Source organism: Dromaius novaehollandiae, chromosome 16, assembly GCF_036370855.1.
Source record: "Dromaius novaehollandiae isolate bDroNov1 chromosome 16, bDroNov1.hap1, whole genome shotgun sequence".
NCBI classification, from domain to species: Eukaryota; Metazoa; Chordata; class Aves; order Casuariiformes; family Dromaiidae; genus Dromaius; species Dromaius novaehollandiae.
In genome coordinates, this window is record NC_088113.1 from 11,527,249 (window position 1) to 11,548,941 (window position 21,693).

General features: G+C 38.8%; 1 long non-coding RNA gene across 7 annotated transcripts in view; it reads left to right on the forward strand.

The window, feature by feature from the left end:
- LOC112986976 (uncharacterized) overlaps positions 1-21,693 on the forward strand; it is a 276,385-nt gene that overhangs the window by 151,404 nt on the left and 103,288 nt on the right. For 5 of the 7 annotated variants that reach the window (XR_010391885.1, XR_010391884.1, XR_010391882.1 and 2 more), the window contains one exon: positions 12,117-12,303. This is a non-coding gene — a long non-coding RNA (uncharacterized LOC112986976). Of the gene's footprint in view, positions 1-12,116; positions 12,304-19,375; positions 19,493-21,693 lie in introns of all 7 variants that reach the window. The other 2 variants (XR_010391886.1, XR_010391887.1) reach the window with 1 other exon arrangement.

Here is a 21,693-nt window from a genome sequence, read left to right on the forward strand (position 1 = left end):
GTGTGGAGTCAACTGCACTGATTTTATCTGTCAAGGAAGTAGAAGGAGGAAAGAGATGCAAATAGGACATACCACCCTTGTGCTCAGGGGTCGTAATGACTTCTTAAGCTCTCTTGTAGGCTGTTGTAAATACTGTACCCCAGGCGCTATGTTGTTTTACACAAGGTGGGGGGTGGAGGTGACTATATTCAGTTCCCAGCAGCAAAGGACAAAGTCCACCTCTGCTTGGCACATGAAGCTTTTTGCTTTGTGCATTACAGCCAGGTGTGACCTAGCTGATCACCTTTACAATACAGTTTTGTTCCTTTAGGAGAGGTATCTATTTGGCAGTTTTAAGAAATCAGTTTTTGCAAATAAAAATGATTAAGTAATTATTTTAACAGAATCATCCTGTACTCTCAATAAATTTCTCAGACTGTTTCTTAAGAGTTCATTTTCCCTTTTACTGACATCTCATTCTTTATATGCCAGGAAAAGATCCAACAAGTTTTCTAAACTGTTGGGTAGTGATCCTTTAATTTCTACCTTAGCCCCTCCAATCATGCGTATGTCTTCATCTTCACTCTGTCGTCCATTTACACTTCTCACTTCCTGATATTTTATACCTCCCCAAAGACTCTTTCATAAACTTGATTAGTCTTTCCAAATGGTTGTTCATAAATGGTGACCCTTTGTTAATGTTAGTGTATTTACTGTTGGTTGTGGAATATATAAGCCTAGGGCAGTCGTGAATTTCCCTTCAATTTCCCCACCACACACTTTTCCTGCTTTGGTTCATTTAATTATTTCTCACATCATTGCAAAATTGACTTTCTGGAGGAATATTGCTGTGTGACACTTGAAGTACTCTTTCTATAGTCCTGACTTTAAATGAATGTTAATATTCCAAATGAAGTCTCCAATTTGTGTGCTCAGATACAGCTCACTGAGATGTGACTAAAGATAGTTTGCTCAGTGTCTTGTTCCTCTGATTTAATGTACGTGATCCTCATTTACTCTAAATCCCTTTTGCAGGGCTCTGGCAATATAAAGGAGATTTACATTAACGTTCAATCTGTTGTCATCATAGACTGCTAGCCCTGGAAGTCTTGGGTTGTGTCCAGACAGTCAAAATCTTCCTGTTTCCAGCAGTTTGTTTTTAAACTTTATGAGATTTTTAGTTTATTATCTCAACATGGAGATGCTTCTTTTTCTGCACTGTGTATGAAATAAACATTGTGGTTCATTTGGACTCTTTGCATCCCTGAGATTTTTAGCTATTCATGCTAGCTGTATTGTTCTTTAATGATATTTAAGGTAAGCAGTAGCCTGAAACTTTTGTAATGTTTTTGTTCTTTGATTCTAGTTCATTATTACTTCCTCTCAGTTTAGCCATTGTTTACTTCAAACTTTTTTCTGGTTTCTTTATGATCTCAGTGTTCATTTTTTAACCCCAGAGCTATTTGCCCATCTGTTCTAAGAGTGGTCAATAGTTGCATCTCACCAGCACATTTACTTCCAGATGTCAGCTCTCATCTAGTTTTTGCATAGACTTTCATAGTAAACTTAAGAACTAACTCACTTGGCAAATGAGTATTTTCCTCTATTTCTTATCTTTAATACTGTCTTTACTAATATTTAATCTTTAAGCCTATCCCATAACTATGATTCTACCATATATACAGAAATCATGAACACAAAGTCATTGACAATTATCATCTAGTTAAATCCAGAGTCCTCAGCTTTGAGATTACTACAAGCACAAGATTTCTTTTGAGAAGAATTTCCACCTACCCATTTATCTTTAATTTTTGGACCAGCTTTATTAAAGAGAAGGACCAAAGACTGGATAAAGCCTTGAGTAACGTAGTCTGACCTCATAGCTGAGCCTGTTTTGAGCAAAAGGTTGAACTAGATGAACTAAACAAACTCCTGAAGCCTCTTCCAACCTAAGGTATCCTATGATCCTGTGACCATTCACTGGGTTTAGTGAAAGAGGTATCGTATCCAGTCTTAACTTTTCTACAATAATAGACAATATTCAGAATTAGCAAAAGCAATAGGCAGGTTGTTAGCAGAACATACTTCACCATTCATGAGGTGCCCAGCAGTTTTTGTTGAGCGTCGTATAGGCAGACGTACAAAATTGGTGGGTTCCAGTTTTAAATTCACAAATATGTAGAATGGAGGAACCTTCTTTTCGGCTGTGTGATCTCCTTGCCTTTCTCTGTGCCTTGATAAGTCCAACGGTGAAGTATTTACAGTGCAGCACAGAAGCAGCAGTCTGGGAAGGCTAAAGCAGCTTTATGCTTCTTTTGTTTCATCACAGTTCTGGACTGCTACGTAGTCCTACAGCTCTGTGGACATACGAAAATACAGCAGTTCACCACTGATCTTTCATGAATTATATCTATACATCAAATCTTTCAGTGATATGTACTCTGTCCTCAAGAAGTCTGAACTTAAGTGTACATTGGTCTTACAAAAGGATCCTCCGGAGAGAGAGGCGCGTGACATCTTATGTTTTTGCACTGGGAAGATCCCTCCTTAGTTATATCAAGATCAGGCTTTTAGAGATTTTCTTTTAGTTCTGAGAAAAAGTGCACCTCATTACCCGCTCTGTCAAACGTAAGGCTGCCGCTTTTGAAGCTAGCTATGAAAATATGATCTCTGTAGTCTTTTGTGTGTGCTCCAAAATCTGCATCTAAATTGCTGTTATATTTATTTGGAGCGGAGTCATTTTCCCTCTGAAGAAGCTGGATTTAAGAGAGAACACAACTTTACATCAAGGTTTTTTAGGGAATGTGTTAAGTCTGGTAGTCTGTCACTGTGTGGCACACGAGATGTCCGCTCGTGGTCTCCACGGCGAGCAGCGTTCACCTCCCCCTCTGCGTCTCGTTAGCATAGTTCTGCCCTGAGCTCACCTCCTCTGCAGCCAAGTGGAAACTTCTCTTTTGTCTAATGGCCACATTTTGTATTGTATGTATCTGTCTCTAATGACTAAATTAAAAACTATAGGCATGACAATGACTGTGGAACTGTAAGGGATCATTCTTTCGTGTATATACTTTGAAAATTCCAAATATGTTATCTTGAGATTTTTTTCCACAGTAATATTTACACTGAAATAAAATCTCCTTTGCATTTAAAATGCATCTAGAGGAACAATCAATAAAACTACAGTTGCAGCTGTGCAACAACCTACGTTATTTCCCCAGTGAAGCCAATGCTTTATAGTGGCAGTAACATATAGCTATTTTTTGTGGTGGCCAGAGATAGCAGTTTCTGCCTTTTCTCCCTTTAGGCTCCAGTGAAAATCTTTTGTTAGCACTGAAAATCGCTACTCAGATTCGGGAGATGTATTTGGAGCATTCATGTGCCTGCTACTTTTCAGGATCTACCAACTTCAAACCAAAGAGTATCATGTACTGGTGAATGTAAACACAACAATTTACCGGACGGCTAGCGTACTGTGTGCTCGTACGGAGCTGGGAAAAGGTCGTTCCCCTTCCTTTTATTAGGAGTCCTTCAGGATATTAAGCACAGTAGCCTCCTTTAGAAGAGCAGAATTTAATAGTGTGTTGTCCATGATGTCAGTGAATTGCTTTCATTTGAACTTTGTGAGTTGATTTGTGGGGAGTTATTTAGGATTTTTTTCATTTCTTTTCTACCAGTTGTGTGGAAGTTGGAAAACCAGTCGCAGGGAGCTTAGCAGATGTTATATTTTCTCTCTTCCATTTCACAAGGAGACTTGTGATCATATCCTGAGGGAAATGCTGTTTGATTAGAACCTAGCCTCTTCTCAGAAATGCCAGAAAATTTACTCTGCCTTTGGGGTCTACACATTTAATACCAGGTAAAACAGAGTGAGACTAGTCCTTTCAAAGTAACATATAAAGACTGGAAGATAGCTTCTAAATCAAGAGGAGATGGGAAGAGTTTGTTCTTTTCGCAGAACTGCATACTATAAAAAGCCTGTAAATTTTGTTTATATGTGTTGAGTAAAAATTCAACAGTTAATTGTACAGAACATGATGAAGAATGGACCTTAGAAAGCATGGATTAATATGCCCTTATTTCATACAAACTGCCTTTCAAATTGCAAATCATAAAACTAATTTGCAGATATAATTGTTGTTCTTTAAGAAATCCCCATATTTTTACTATTTTTGAGCAAAAACCTGCAAATTCCAAGGTTAGTTCAGACCTAATTAAATTCATTAAACTGAGTGAAAATTTCACTCTTCATAACATTGAAATTTGTCCTGCTGTTATGAACTGGACTCATTTCCACACATCTGCCTGGTTTTGTGACTCGAAGTTTGGCAGGGAGAGTAAATGAGGTGCAGCACTGTCTCATTGGTACATCAGGCACTAGGATCAGTATGTTTCTCTTTTCAGTGATGCTCTTACCTGAAAGTTGTGCACATCCCTTTCTAAATGGTTAGAAATGCAGTTTATTTTACCCTTGGCTGTTTTGGTAGCGTTGCTGAAGAAGCCATCCCTAGCGCATGGCCATTTGCAGAGTTCTTTAACATGTTGCCTGTGGACAGGGGGTGGCATTTTAAAGAACAAAACCAGAAAACAAATGTGAAATAAAATGTTGGTTTCTGTTGCAATTTTGTGACATGAGGAAGTCTGACTTTGGCTCCTTCTTCTCAAACTTCAGCATTTTGTTTGCAGCAAGACAAGCTAGAGTCATTATCTGGTCTTCCAGCAAGCAGACAGCATTTATTTAGCCGTCCTCAACTGATATGAACGCAAGACTGTCAGGGACCCACCAGGATCAATGTCCTGGTATTGGATGAAATCCTGTCATACAATCTTACTCATTTAGCAAGTTACTTCAGCACATGCTTAACTTTAAATCTCTAGTAAAACTGCATTTAAGTATATGTGTAAAAATAGAGTTTTTAGAAACAGTAGAAACTAACCTAATTTTGAAACCTGTGGGACTTACACCACCAATTTGGCTGCAAACCGTAAGGATCCTCAGTAGTGCTCAGCACTAGCTTGTATAGTTTCTCTGTAAAAAGGAATCTGAGCATACAGTTACACTGTTTGCTAGAGTGGATTTATTTTGTTATGGTTATTGCTACTATTTATAATGCTGAGCAGCTCAGCTGAGAGCAGGCCCCAGTGCGAACGATTCACCCAGTCTGTGCGTTAGCAGCCCCTTGTATGAATGTTCTCAATCTTTTTCAGAGTCATTCTGCTGAAATTTCATAAATGTAAATAACAGTCATAAAGAAAGTAACCCTAGGTTTTTGTATCAATAACAATAAATGCCAGTGTATTTGGGTAATGGGGGAAAAATGGGCTAGTTGTATTTTAACCGTGCACATTACAGCATCTCCTACAGACAACTAAGCGTTCTTTTGCCGAGTTAAGCAGCTTTTTCAAATTTTTGTTTTCTCAAAGTGTTGAGTATCAAATACTAGAATCGTGGAGAATGTATCTCTGTATCAGAGTCCATATTCTTTACATCCATATACAGCAACAATATAATAAACAATTCTTTAAGCAATAGTGTAAGAAATAATGGGCATAAACTACATGATAGTTCAAACAAAGTAAAAAATTCCTTAGCTAAATGATCTCTGCCGTGAAGTAAAAAGTGAGATGCTAAGGGCTGTTATGCTGTGATCTTTGGGATGTTTTTGCAATATAAATAACAAGTGTATTACACATGAGGAAATGGGGAGAATGAATTTTTATAATCTAGGAATCTGTTTGAAAATTCAATATATTTGAATAAAAAATTGGTGGGTTTTGCATACCTGTGGCTGTACCCAGAACAGCCTGAGAAAGGTGGGTAGCATCTTTGCCAGACCAGGGAGAATGATAGATCATTAAAATTTAGGGACAGCTGCTGGGACAGCTCCAACCTTGTGGAGTTGATCTACCCAGGCAGATTAACAAGAGAGTACTAACACCTCTTCTCTGAAGGAGGAAGGGGAACATAGAGAATGTTTATAGCAGAAAAAAAATTGCAAGGAAAGTTTCTTTGAAATGGAAACATCAAACACAGTGTCCCAACATCCAGCGATTCTAGACCAGAAGCTCGCTGAAATTGCCATGTTACCCTGAGCCGGGGCTTTGGCCAGTGCCGTAAAGACAGTGACCTCCCTGGCCGAGCAAGCTGAGATCTTCTCCTGGAAGGTTCTGTGCAACTTGTACGGATTACTGAGAAGTCTGAGAAAGAAAGCAGCCTACAACTGAGACTGTACAAAAGATTTCTTTACATGAAAGGAAGGTGTAGCCCCTGTTTTCTTTAGTTTCCTACCTATACAGGAATTTTGTGTGTTTCATTTTAAGTCTCTTGTCTCATTTGAGCCCTGGCAAGAAAATGGGGCAATAGGAGTTTAATGATTAAATGTGCAGACCATTAATGACTTACTAGATAAGTCTGTTGAAGGGGATGTAGTTCTCACAGGATGCTGTGTCTGAGCGCGTCTGACGATACAGGAAATTAAAGGTTTGCTTGGGAAGAGAAGGCCAGCAACTTTAAAGTAAGCTCCTCAGGCACCGCCTGCAAGACTCCCTTAGGTGTACACAGCGTATCTGGGAAGGCAGAAAAACAGAGAGGTTTTACAGTCTTCTGTCACTGCTAGTACTAAGCAGGGAGCTTGTGGTCATTTGCGTAAGATTTGGGAAAGGTCCATAGTTTGTATAAATCAGTCTAACTCCATTGACTTCAGCATTTTACCCTGACACCCAAGTCCTGGAGTATTCTGATTTCCTGGTTTGGTGCCACATAACGCTGCTGCCGATTTCACCGGAGTTTCTCCGGGTTTACTCTGGTGTTCAGAGGCCCTAATGGGACTCTCAGCTTTGGGAAGCAGACTTGAGTCCTGCCCATTTTATTTTGAACATTAATTCAATCACTACTTCTGTTGTCATCCTCGTTAGAATTCAGCCCAACTTAGTACTGTGTGGGTTCCCTGTCCCGCTGCAATTCACTGCAGCCATTCATCACCATGCCTGTGTTTAATGCCAGATGACAGGAATAGGTACAGCCATTATACTGATTTTTGAACTTAAAAATTTTTTTGAAAGCAATTTATATCCATTGTTTTGAAGGATTGTGGTGACAGAAAAATTGTGCTTTCCTTTCTAAACATAAGTACTCTTTTCATCCTTTTATCCCTTTTTTATTACTATGAAGAAAATTTTAAATTTGCAGTATATCAGCAGTTAATATGATCAGCTCCAAACTACCAGCTTTGTCTGACACACATCAGATTCCCTATTCAAACACCAAACTATTCCAGCTATTTAATTGCTGTTCCTTATCTTTTCATTCCATTACAATGTGACCGTTGGGAGGAACTGGACTCTCACCACTCCATTAGTCTCATTTTATTTGCATTTCTACCTGTTAGTGGATCTGGCCCAACTGCACAATGATCTCCAGCTGTTTCTGCACCTCTCTATACACCCAAATTGAGTGTTAAGTTCTTTCTCTGTAATAACTCTACACTACCTGGCAGTCCAATTTAGGCTTTGTTTATACCATAATTCATCAAAGCTGGGAGATTCTTAAAGCTCTTGCAGAACTGGTTAGGATTTATATATTTTCATGGTACACACTGAGACACAGCTTCCATTTTGTCATGATTAGACAGGTTGCTAATGTGCAGAGAAAGCTGAGAGGAAATTATGTCCATGAGCTGGCTCATTCACACTGTGTCACACATTAAATTATATACACCTTCTGAAAGAAATTTGAGTTATTTCGGTTGGTTTGTCCATCCCATAATCTAGGTTAGCCATTATGAGAGGAAAAGAAATGTGCAAAATTTATTGGCAGCGCTGCTGCTTTCTAGGAACTGAGCTGAGACCACCAACTCATTTAGAGCAGGCCTCCAAAGAGCTGTCAAATGATAATGAGTTTTGGTCATTGTTGACCTGAGGCTAAATTCTACCAGTGCTCGATAGCTGCAGAGAAAGATTCCCTATCCCATTCCCGACCATCTGAGCCAACCATCCTGTATAAATAATTGCAGATATGGGTTAATATTCCTCTGCAGAAAACTGAAAAAAGCAACACAGTAATATATTTGGGTATTATCATAGGAATGATATAGCTTACTTTTATATATTTCTTTTTTAAGTCCAATACTCCAAAAGTAATTAGATAAATGAGACTCTCTAATGCCTGGTGATTGGAGGAAAACTTCACTGATTAAAGACTAAAACTGACGGAGTATCAATCACGGCTCTTTTTGATTAAGTACCTCACTAATCTTTGTCACCGTATAATGACTATCCTGGCAAACAGAGTCTGATTGCTGCAGGCAAATCATTTACATTAATCAAATAAAGTAAGAAAGATAGTGATGTACTTCACTGTTCAAGATGCCGGATGTCTTTTGTTGGGAAAGCTGGATGGACAACATGCCTTTAGATGAAAAACTCTGACCGGACTAGGTTTAACGCTCTGTATTTCAAACGCTATTAAGAGCTCCAACTCATGCTCCTGACCCAGAGCTGGATTTATAAGCTTGTCATAAATAGTTCATCAACAAATCAAACTTAGTAGGTAAGGAATTACAAAAATAGGTAGCAATTAACCTGAAATCACTGCATACCTTATATTTGTTCTCATAGTGTTAAACTTAATAAAAGGAAGAGGCTTTTGCTCTTCTGATCAGACCAACAGAAATAGCAATATTGTCTCCTAGGTATCTTTGTTATGTAATAAATTCTGGAGATTCCTGGTTATTTGAGGATGGAAGAGCATCTAGCTATCACTTTAGGATCTGGGTACAATACTGAAGCATTGCTGGGATCCCTAAACACATGCTTATCTGCAGTAAAAACCTCTTGGAGCTTAGATGCATATAAGGAAAAATGTCTTGTGAGTGCTGAAACTGCCAGCCGTCCTAAAGAAGCAATCTGCGAGTCCCTGCGTGATTCTCAAGCCAGTCTCTCTCTCCCTATCTGATAGCTGTTTTCAGGGCTGCGTCTTGGAGCTTTGCAGAGACAGCAGCTGAGGTGGATAGTCGCTGAGGCTGACTGGTGTACGTTTGTCCCTCATCAGGACCAAGAGCCTACTGTGAAGAGCGCTCTCTTCTCAGGTGTGAGAGATCCAGCTGGAGTTGTAGCAGGGCTTTAATCCAGATCTTCCACATGGCAGGAGAATATTCTCCTACCAGGCTTTTGGGTACTCTGGGCATAAAGGTGTCATCCTTTTGAGGCTGTCCCATCTGATGGAAATAACTAAAATGTACACAGTGAATGCAGAGTGGAAGAGGTGCTTTATACCCTTGCGACGTTGCTCCAAGAGGCCTGACTTAGCTAATTCTGTACAAGGACGTGAAAGGAGCTGAAGTCTTCCGTTCCTTAAATGAGGCACCCTAAAAATTAGATAGTCCATCTTCAGGGCACAGAAGAGAGAAGCTGTGGTGGCTAATTGTGAAAGGGTTATAAATAAATGGGATGTGAGCACATAATTCATTGCTGCTGTGTTGCCATTGGAATCAATGAGGTTACCTAGGAATGAATTTAGTCCAATGCTAATAAAGCTATTGGCAGAGCTGAGACAATAATATTTTTCTTCCTGGCCATGATTGACTGAAATCTTTCTCCTGTCATATAATCGGTAATTATAAGATGCTATGTACACCAGTGGTGCAATAGAATAGAAATAATAAACAGAATAGAAATAATAAACAGAATAGAAATAATAAATAATAGAAATAATAAATAGAAATAATAAATAACCTCTGTACAAAGGATAGATAGTCAAAGACTCAGAGAACACAGCAGCTTATTTGAGATAGCAATACATTACTAGTCTTTAAATTAACAACATGAGAAAAATGAACTCCATTTATCACGTAACTTATCTAATTCAAGTATAATATGTATCAGGCCTTCGTATTACTTGGTCAAAATTATAAACAAAGCAAAGATGGTTTGTCAGTGGAAATAAACCAAGGCAAAAAAGATTACAGAGAAACTTAAATTTAAAACCCAAGGTCTTGGTTTCCATCACATCAGAAGTCTGGCTGAGTAGAATTGAGTGTCCAATTTGCAAGCATGGTTGTTGTAATTTTGTGTGCCTGTAAGACATACATTCGTGTAAATGGATGGGCAGCGTCCAGTTAGTCTGTGCAAATCAATACTCTATTTCTGTATGCCATTGCAGTAAATGAATGTAGCCGTATGTTTTCAGAAATTTCAAAATGACTTTGAGATGCAGAGAAGGTTTGGAAGAAGGGGAAATAAGAAATGAAGCTGTCTAGTAGCATTCATATTTTTAAGAAGCTTAGCTTGACTTCTGAGGTTTGGCCCTGAGTAATCATAATGGCTTTTGCCCTGGTCTCCTTGGTGGCTTAAGCAAGCCAAAGGGGTTGAGAATACAACATCGCATATGTAAGCAAAATAAACCTTAAAGTCACCTACCGGATTAGCTCTCTGCTCTGTACAGATGGTGCAAAGACATCTGCTGGGAAGAGCAGATTATATTTCTTTGTGTGAAGAGTTTTGTGTTTTAATGTTACAGTAAGAGTAAAATGAAACTATTTGAAAGTCAGAATTTGAGCTAAAGGGTGAATTAAAAGACTTAATTTGGTGTAAGCCTTTCACATACATATGAGAGAGAGAGTATTCTTAAGATGACAGCTTTTTATCAGCTATAAAAATCTTTGAATGGGACACTTGATGGTAGGCACCTTTGTATGTGAGCAAAGGCACAAATCTGCTCTTTTTGAAAAACAAGAACAACCCCCCGCCCCGTCCACCGGTGCTCCTCACATAATAGAAATAACTTCAAAACAGCTTGGTTTCGTAAAAACTACTTCTTCAATAAATATGGAAGACATATGTAATAGTGACAGTGAGCATTCAGGCAGTAGTCATGGGATGTTCAAAACTGCAATTCTGGAGTATTTTGGTAATTCTAATCTTACCTTGTCCTTCCTGAAACATACTGTTCCTGTGAAGGAATATGAAAGGAAGACCTAGAAATTAAGTACAACCTTTGAACATCTGTACAAGAGACAGAGAGTAAATTTTTGTTCTGCTATAAAAAAAGGTTTATCCAGCTAGCAGGGAGAACCTATGGCAGGAGGTAAGTCTATATAATCCCTCGGGGATGGTGAGAACTCAGTAGTATGATAGCCAAGTCTTAGCCTGTTCGTTTCGTTCCCTTTCTGCTCCCATGTATTTTTCAGTGTGCCAAGGAAATAGGAAGTTGTAGATGCTATTTTTGTGCACTTGTCATAATAATATGCTATGGGAACAAGGAAATATCAGTGATTATATAGTCATGAGATAACACATTGTTATGCAACTGACTCTAACAGGAACACAAAATGCAGCAGGCAGATCCATTGTTCTGACAGTATCTATTTCGATGAAAAAGATTCAACAAAAGTAGGGAAGTGGATTAAAAGATTGTGGATGTTGTGAGAATTTAGATGTAAATCTCATTTCTGTCATGAGAGGTTTTGGAAAGACTGAAAGAAAAGCAGTTGGATATATTGATAGCTAAAGAAAGTTGGAGAAAATAATCCAGTGAAAATGGGCCAGTACTAGTCATTTAAGATTGTGCCTTCCTTTTCCTTTTTTTTTTTTTTTTTCTTAATGAAAGACAGGGAGGGCTACTGAAAATAAAAGGGATAAAAATCTTTCTTTCTCAAAGGTTTTCTTGCCTCACAGTCCTTACACATAGAATCAATGACTACTGTAGTTTCGAAAGCTCCGATTAGAAGAAACCCCATTGACAGAAAGATACAATCACTTACAAATACACTTTCCTCGTGAAAACACAAAAACAATAAAAGCCCCATTCATTACAAAGCTAAGAGAGCACAGATCTCCCTGGTGCTCAGTCCTTCTATGGTGTCCAGAATAGCATAGCTCACATAGATGTCATCATATGCATCAACTTGCTGATGGAAGAAGGTGAAGTCACCTGCCAGCCACTGAAGTCCTTATGGGAAACAAATTAATTAGAAGAATTAGGTTAGCTGCAGGCTACAGCATAGTTACATAAGCAAAATGTAATTTCTGAGCTATGCAGAAAGTCATAACTGCAATAAAATTTCATATATTTTTTGGAATACTTAACCTAAAGTTGGTTGCAAATAATCCCCTTTTTTGTTTGTTTGTTTGTTTTGATAAAGCACTCCAAGGAGACAGAGCTTGAAAAATTCTTTGCAGCAGATGCCTCAACAAGACCACGCCATCAGTACAGACGTTGCATAAGTTTCTGAAGCTCCCAAAGGATTGTAGAGAAAGTTGTTCCAGAAAACAGTAATGCCGATATGTATGCTGACATGCATGAAAGTGTTCGCCCGTCTTTTATATAAGGTAAATCAGTCCCTTTCTCACCTCTGTCTCTGGATTAGCAGTACATAAGCAAAAGAGATAAAGATAAGATAAACTTGCAGGGCATTATCCTATCTGGTAGTTATCCATATGTATGTACTTACCTATCACCATTCCATAGTCTATTCAGTATAGTTTATTTTTCAAAGTACTTTGCAATTAACATAGAGTGAAAACTTCCATATAGACAATTCGTAAAGAATAATTCAAGTGCTGACAGTTCCTGCCCTTGGTAATCTTGTGATAATGTCACTGTTCATTTATTTCTTGTGTGTCTCCTCTCTGTCTCCATGCTCAGGACTGTCTTTTTTTACAGGCTCAGGTTTTTTGTCATCTTGTTCATTTTCATTCAGGTGAAACCAATCTGAATTTCATATCTAGAAGAGAGTATCTTCAAGAGATTTCTTAGATGCATCATTTCAGCTTTGGGGACTTGTACTGTTGAATCTGTAGTAATTTTTTCTCTCTAACCCCTTGACATGTAATAGCAATCAGTAACAACCCATTAAAGATATATGTGTTTATGATATTCATACAAAAGATCTGAAATGTTTTATAAGTCAATCATTTCTGTAGCTTCCCCTTTCCAAGCAGACTTAGCAATGATGTATATTTGGGACGAGCTTTCTCTCTCTCTCTCTTTTTTTTTTTTTTTTTTTTTGCTATATGGACCATATGTTATTTCCTTTTTTAACTTCAAGTTTCATTTATTCGAATAACTACTTTGAAAGTCCCCTCAATCTATATTACTTATAATGCTGTACAGAGCTGTTTTAAAATGGTCTTAATTTTTCTTTTATCAGTCATACCATATGTCACTTCTGTCCACTGGCATACTCAAATTATTGACCCTTCTACTCTCAGTTTCTTAACAGATTCTAATCAGTGGCAGTATCCCTCTTTCTTTCTTAAGAGGATATTTTAAGCTTATGGCACCGTGGCAAAAGGGGAAAAAATTTTCTTCACTGCATTGTTGGCTTTGTTGTTCAGGGTACGTAACAGTTGAGGGATCCTGATTCTGTGACAAGAGCATGAACAGATAGACCTTGTGAGTTAAGGCTTACAGATAGCTTTGGAATTGCAGCAGGTTCTGTGGGGAGACGGAGACGAACCAGGACACTGCTCCGCTGCACTCGTCCTGCACACGATGCTCATGGAGTAATTGTGTTCCTCATGTACCTGGAGAAGGAAAGCAGTATTTTTTCTGCCATCCTACTCAGGGACACTCCCGTTTTTACAGACCTTGAGATTTGTAGCAAACATTTTCACAATTACAGAAGTAGAGTAAGGAATATTTAAGGAATATTTCATATTTGAGTGGATTAGCACTCAGTGAAATGACATGTTTTGGGGATTGCAAAATGGAAACAAAATTCCATCCAGACACAAAAGCATAGCAACTGCATGCTCTTAGTTCTAGAAATGCATGTATTTCTGTTTGTCTGTACCAAGTGTCTAACTTAAGCTCTAAAGTTTGGATACAGTAGCTTACTTAGTGAGGATGGAAAAAGGGAACCTAGCTGTCAAAGCTCTCAGAGTTCAGTGTGGAGTTCGGAGTTCAGGTTCAGTCTGACCACTTGAACTGTCAGGACCTGATAATGAGGTTCACAGGCAGATCCAGTTACAAGGATTTGAAATCTCTTTAAACGTGTAGGGCTTATTCTGTTTGGCATAGGTCCATTTTTAGTTCCCATGTCTGGCTTGGTGAAAGTTGCTATAATATATACTCCCTGCAGTGCTCAGTTTCTTAAGGAGTCACCCAAGTCTGGAAATTTGTTCAGCAGTACAGCTCTCAATGTATTTGCATAGGATAAACTACGGTGTGCTGCAAGTGCCAGTGGGGATTATCTCACCTTTGATATTTTTGGAAATTTCAAAGATACAAACTTCAATGACTTGGTTAAATCTCTACTAATTAGTTGAAGTTCGGTTAATGTATGTATTCCTCTAGCAATTAGCAGATGTACATTGGTGTCAGTGTCAAAAACTGGATGGGAGCCAGTCCAGGGCTCATTATCCCACCAGAAATCCTTGGTTGCTAATCAGTACTCAATAAAGATTAGACAGTTCCCTGCCGACACTTGGCTATTAAATTCCATTTATACTGTTGCCCCATAAATACTATAAATTCTCTTTCATTAGCACACTTCACAAAACCCTTTGAAAATAGAAGTTACATTTGAGAATGACTGAACGAAGTGGAATCTAATTAGGCCAGAAGACCCAAACCACCATCATTTCTCAGAGTGCAATAATGCCACAGTAATGCTCTCGAAGCTGCTCTGCTACAATATTTCCAAATAAATGTGTAGCCTTAAATTAGGAGCGCTTATCAAGCTAGGATGCACAGTCGTTCAGGTCTAAAGGGCAAAGATTTCTAGATGCCCATGAAGAGAGCTGGAATTTTGTAAGTTAAATTGCACCCGTAGTGCATTGCTGCATTTGAAACAACCATTTTCTGTGATTGTGTCAACTGTGTCAATCTGTCCTTCTAACCATTTATCTGTAGCCACAGCTTTCTGTACTATTGGAAATAATTTTTGAAGATTACATATATCTAAGCATATTTCCTTGGTATTCACAGCAGTGGTAATGCTGAATCTCATTGGCACTTATTTGGGATTGATAGACAAGCACTGTTGATAACTGAAACACTTCTGCAGAGCAAATAGATTCCTGTTAATGCTAGTAATCTTTCATTTTTTTCTTCTTTTGCTTTTTTATTCTCTTCCCTGCTTACTCACCAAGACATCCTTGGGTCATCTTTCCACAGTCCAACCCTCAGGAGATTTAGAATTGTTTTTAAGATGTCTGATCCTTGATCTCAATACAAACCAATTTGAGTGCAGATGAACATTTGGCAGCCATGCCACTGACATTTAATTTTAATTTCACTGAGGGAAATATTTGTTTGTTCTTCATAGAGTCGTTTGTTAATGTGCTGATAAATCTTTCTGTCTGCACTCACTGGTGATGTGTGTAATGGCAGGCCTGTCCTGGGAAATTATAAATATACACTGCAGGCTGTGGAGAATGGATAGGCTAGTAAGCATAAATGTTACTAACTACACCCTGCATCCAGGTGCTGCATTTCTGTACTAGTTCCTGTGTTGACCTACACCATTGATCTTGTTCCTTCTTAATAGCAACCTTGAAACAAACAATCACTGTGCTGGCATCTATCTTCAGCAAGGCTGTGCAGTACTGCTGAAAGAAGAAAGTTACTGGGGTACCGATCCCCAAGGATACTTAGGGACAGATGCTTTTATTTAGATGTAGAATTCTCATTTAAATAATTTGTATTTGGACGGGAAAAATACAAGAAAATTTCTGATATAATCTAGCCTCTCACATAAGCATGCTATATTTTTTCTAGCATTTGGATATTTAGAAAGATATAAGAACCATTAATTTAAAAGGTAAGTGTGCAGTTGCAACATGCAAGAAGTAATAATTATTCATTTAACCATGTTTACATAATTAGATGAATAACATCAATAAAATCTGATACACAATTGAGTTACTATGGCTTAATGAGTTACCAAATCAACTGAGTAATAGTAAAATTACTTGCATTCTTTTAGCCTATCCCAAATACAGACTCAAAAGAATTAAGTCTGTTTCACCAAGGTTTACTCTAACTGATTTACCTCATATTTGCTATGGACTAAGAATATACACATGGTAATTTAGTGCAGAACTAATTGATGCGTGGTGAATACTTAAATAACAGATAATTGATCCTGTATCTGAGTCCTGAGAGCTTTTTTCTTATCTACAGTATTTCTGGAGTGGTTGGATTCATCAAAATGGCTTCATCTTTATGACAGGGTTTGTCAAATCTGTGGGGATGTGATTGAGTTCCCTCAATGACAAAAAAAAATGTCCATGAAACTTTCTAAAAATTTAGTTTTGTCCTGCTGTATTTAGTTTTGTTATTTAGGAAATGCTGTTTTCCAGGCTTCCCTCCCCACCACCCCCTGCCCCCAGCACTGATTTCTGCTCTAGAGACCAAGGGAGAGTTTCCAGGTTCAAAAGACAACTATAGGAGCAGGACTGAAAAGGTGACATACCTCCATCACTCTCCATTTCACTATGTCGTTACCAAGAACCTCCTCTGTTGTCTTTTCTAGCTAAGTAAACACCTTTTGCCTTCTTCAGTTGTAAGGAGCAGGGAAACAAAGAGAAAATGAAATGTCCCGGTGCTTGTTTTGTTGTTACATGATCATTTTCCACTCTTTGGAAATGAGCTCTGGGCAAGCAGCTCAGCTGGAGGAGCTGTCTTGCTGATGGCATCTCAAATGGTTTTCACACCATAAACTTTGAGCAAAAACTGTTGCAAAGAGAAATTGTTCATTCCCAACAACTCAGCCCAGTTACAGCCATTTACTCTCAGCAGCCTCTTAGAGTCAATTCTTGGGCAGCGTCAGAGTCTCAGCAGTGCAGCTGAGTCGCTCAGGATGTTCCTATAAACACTGAAGGATGCTAGTCCTATATAGTTTATATATCTCACAGCACAGATGGATAGATTCTGATTAAACAGAATTCCTTTAAAGCTTAGAAGTACAATATGCTGTCATAAGAATGGTCAAGGCAATCGTATGCAGCTCCTGAGCACTTCAAACGTAGCTGCCCTTCTGGGCTGGGTTACCTGCTCAGCTGACAGCTACACTGTTGGAATAAGATCTGACAGGTATCTTGAATCCTTGCTGTCGGAGAAGTAAGCTAGGAGAAGCTGCTGACACTTCGTCACCCTGGGACCCAGCTGCAGTTACCCCAGATCCTTTCTGTCATTTCATTTCCTGCCTCTGAACTCTTAAAGGCCCATCTCCTGCCTGGCCCTCTGAGCAAGTGTCTTGTGGCTTTTGACAGCAAGGATCATTATATGCAGCTTGTTGCCTACAGAAGACCGATCACCCTGTTCTTTTGGATTGCCATTTCTCATTCAGGCTTGATCCCAGCAGTATGTTTCTAGGGCATGGTCTACTCTAGGGCACATATGAACAGGAAGCCAGACTGAAATATTTTACCAATACTTTTATAATAAATCTGTAATTACCAGAAACTGTACTGCCTCTGACAGCAGACTGAACTTTGGTGACCAAAGGAGCAGAAGAAACTCCATTTGCAAAGGAAGAGCTCAGATATCCCCTTGAACGGTGATGGGCTCACTTATTACTTCATTTCCTTATGTCAGAGTTCATGAGGGTGGCCCCAATTCTGCCAAGTGCTACTAAGAAAACACAAGGTAAACCCTGCTCGTTTAGGGTGTTGAACACAACACCTTCCTTTTTTAGCCGTGCAGAAGCCCTTCATAATGAAATGAAGGCATTAATATTATTTTGTGATCTTGGCAGCAGCTGCATATATAAATCAGGAGTATGTTCCTTAAACTGCAGTAAAGATTGCGGAACCAGTAAAGCTAGGGAAAGAAAGGGTGTAACTTTCCTTAAGTGAAGGGAAATGAAGGGAAAGCCTGTGCAGCACAATTCAGATACCTGGATTACCACCAGGGAGCTGCCAAGCTTGACTTGCGAAGTCCTGCTCAACAAAGTCCTTCTCAACAAGGCTATTCAGCCCTGTGGAGGGCTGCACTAATACGATTATAGGACTTCTGCTGTGCAGGATTTCTTGCTCAAAGGCGGCTAAAATCTTTACACAGGATTAGATCATACTGCATAGAAACACTGTTAAGGAATTGTTTGGCTCAGTCTGAGGACATGGAGAGAGAGTCGGTGTCCTTGAATGCTTAGTAGAGCTCAGAGCAGAGAAATGAAGCAACAGAGGTATGCAATATATTCTGCTTTGGTTTGGATGTGTTCAATGAAATAAATAGGAGTTTTGACACTGATTTTAATAGCAAACACTACCAAAAGAGGATTCTCTTGCTCTATATGTTATGGAATAGTCTATAAAAATAAAGCCTATTTTTATTATTGGAACTGGGCAGGAGCTTAACCGCTTTCAGAATCTTCAATGATGTTTTATTTTGTAGGCTTGCTCCCACCTGGACTTGGTATTTTTATACCAAAGTACTTTCTGCCTTTCATTTATCAATTTGTGCAGTTTCACAAAAAAAATAAATCATTCTGTCCTATACAAAAATCATAATCTGTAATGATAGTATCAGAAATGAGAGTGGCAGTTTGAAAACAGTAGGACACACTGAAGAAATCTCTCTATCCCTTGTTTACAGTGAAATATGTGGTGGGAGGTAAAAGTGGATCATCATGTTCTTGTGTAGAGTAAATGAAAATTGACATACATATCAATTACCTGGAAGGCCTAGGAATAAGCTTATAATCAGGCAAAGCCTGTGATATCTCACTTCTCAAATCCTGTTGTAAGTCTCTTGTTTTGTCAGAGGCCCCTCAATTTCAATGGAGTCCTTAAAAATCCAAGGTGACATCTGTCATTAGGAATACCAGAATTTTGTTGAATAGTTGCATTCTCTGCCTGTCAATGCAGAGATAATGTATTGAATAATGAACAGATCTTGGATTCTGTGTAAATTCAGTAGCTGTATCCCTGCTTGAGATGTCCTCTACACATATGTTCGGTTGACAGATTAACACAGGATATAGTGCTAATAATTTTCCTTTCCAATGGAATGTGGATCATTTGTGTTGCTATATATTTATATGTAGCTTGTTTTAACATCAATGTAGTGCATCACATGGGCTTATCCAGATTTAGTATAGAACAGTAGCTACAGAAGTATTTGGCCAAGCAAAAAATTTGCAACATCTGGAAGAGGTCCATATATTGACTAACTATAGATGTTAAATGGGCATAAATGCATGGATATTGGCTTTGAGACTGAGTATATAAGCTATTCAGTACATGCAGCTGGTACAAGTGCTGAGGTGCATTAAGGTATTGTGCTTACGGTCAGGATCAAGCATCTCAAGACAACAGAATGGTGAATGAAGGTCCTACTGGTCGTTTACAACAGGGGGGCTTGTTTCTGTCCAGAAAAGATCTGCACTCAACTATTTTAAGTATGATCATAGGATATATCAGAGCTATGATTGATGCTGTTGGTCTTTTGCAGACTCATGTGACTGACTTGATGAGGAAGATATGACACAGCCCTGTACTACCTCTGAGCTTTTCTTCTAGCCTTGTGGTAATCTCTTTCTGCTCCTCGTTCTGCTCACAGACTCAGATGGTAACTTTACTTTCCTTAAAGTAAAGCGGGAATGCTAGTGGTAGCAATGTTAAGAACATATGTAAGCCTTGACAGGATGTTAGTCCATATATGCACAGGATGAAGTGAACGTATGTCCACGTTTTGAGCATGTTAGTTTTGCTTGGTGTTTGTGAAAGCTTACAAAGTCAGACTGTTTCCACTTGTCAGGCTTACAAGCAATTAAAATAGTGGCAGACATCACTTCACTACATGGGTAATGAGACCAAATCAGGTCATTAAGTCATTTGAGACTACACTGATATATATGATTAGTCAAGTGTGAACTACTGCTTCACAAATTTATGAAGCATTTTTGCAATATATACAGTGCAGCCACATCCAGCCAGCCAGATCCAGCTCGTTGATGCTTGTAGAGGACATCTGATCAGTTAAAGGCCTCAGCATCTCTTTCCTCCAGGAATTAAAATTGAAATCTTCCAGAATTATATTGGTATAAAGATTTAAAATCTGTACCGTACTTGCAAATATAACTGGTATCCTTAACTGGTTTGTTGATCCCAGGATGTAACCATGATATATTTTTTCTTGTTTAGTGGTTATATTTTCTATTTTTTGGAGTGAGCTAGAAATAGACAGCTGTTTCCAGAGATTTTTTTTCTTATCAAATTTTGAATCTGGGAAGAGTCTAGAGATTCTGTATAAGTAATGTGGCCCCTTCCTCCCTTCCCACATTTTCCTAAAAATAGCATTAGTGAAAAAACATTTATTGTTTTTCAAGACAATTGTCCTTGCCTTGTTTAAATCAGAATCAGTTCAGACACTGCCTTTCTCACTGCCTGGGAGATGATGATCACTTTTGCATTGCACCATTACGATGTCACCCAACGAGACAGCAAATATTGCAGATTAATGCTGCCAAAATTGGAGTAATTACTCTCTGAAAAGTGACAGGCATATTATTAAGGCCATATGGCATTATACATAGTTGGTGTAATAACTAATCGGAAACAGCAGTACTTCTAGGACATGAATGTTTGGCAACTTATACTTGACTAAGAGTCTTAGTTTTATAAATATATGTATTTCTTGCCAGGAAACCAAGGAAACCATCTAGTCTTAGGAGAGAAATCACATCTCCTGTCTAGCAATAGAAATAATTTGTGGGCTTGAGGTAAAAGTGACATTTGCCATCTCTTTGCTGGTCAGGTAAGAGCAAGAATGGTCATTATAACCCATAAAGACAGGCTAGCTAATTGTTTCTATGAATTTTTTTTTTTTTTTTGGTTGCTGAATGAGAGTGCAGCTCTCATGCAAAATTACCTGTTATTATGCTTAACCTTCTTGGAAACTGCTGGGACCTTCACCATCCTGAGCAAGTTGGTGAACTAGGACAGGACAGGTTTCTTGTGGAAACAGGACACCTGTGGATGCAGTACAGTTGTCTTTCTGCTCTGGCATGTTTGGAATAGATACACCTAGCAGTAGTGAGCTTCAGTTTCAGATGGGTCTTGCACCGTTCTCAGTAGAAAGCTGCTTCTGAGAGAAGTCTGTTAACACTGTAATGATACAAGTGCAGTAGGACTGTTGCCTTTCCCCGGTCTCTGCGGCAAGTCTGACTGCATAGTAACAGACAAACTGAACATAGCTAAATGCTTGGCTTTGTCTCTTCAAATAGAGGCTTTTCAAAAGTGTCCTACCACCCTCTAAGAGTAAGGAAAGCTGAGTTAGCTGCCAGCAGACAGACCGGTCTCACATGCAGGGGCACAGCACTCTGTTCCATGAGATAATATTCCACAGTGTAAAAAAATTCCCCAAATCCCATTACTGCAGGCATGGTGTGCACAAAAGGCTATCATAGCACTGGGACCACCAGGGGGAATGGTGGAATATGAATGAACTGTTTTTCAAAATTAAGTTTCTTATCTCTACCTGCTCTGTTGTGAATAGGAATTGACAACAGAAAGATGGAAATTTCAGGTCTGTATTTTTTTCCATCCCTTGTGTCTGACTTTTGTCAAGGCGAGGTACCTCCTGCTTCAGTTCAGGTGGCTGAGCAAAAAGAGTGCCTGTGCTCATGTCAGACTGGTTACCAGAGCTGGTTCTTCTCCACCCGTAAAACTGGGCTAGTAATTTAGCCTGGGAGCTATGAGGGTCATTTCACCACTGTTTGTGCTGTACAAAAGAGCTAATAGGAATTAGGCAGACATTTTATATTTGCT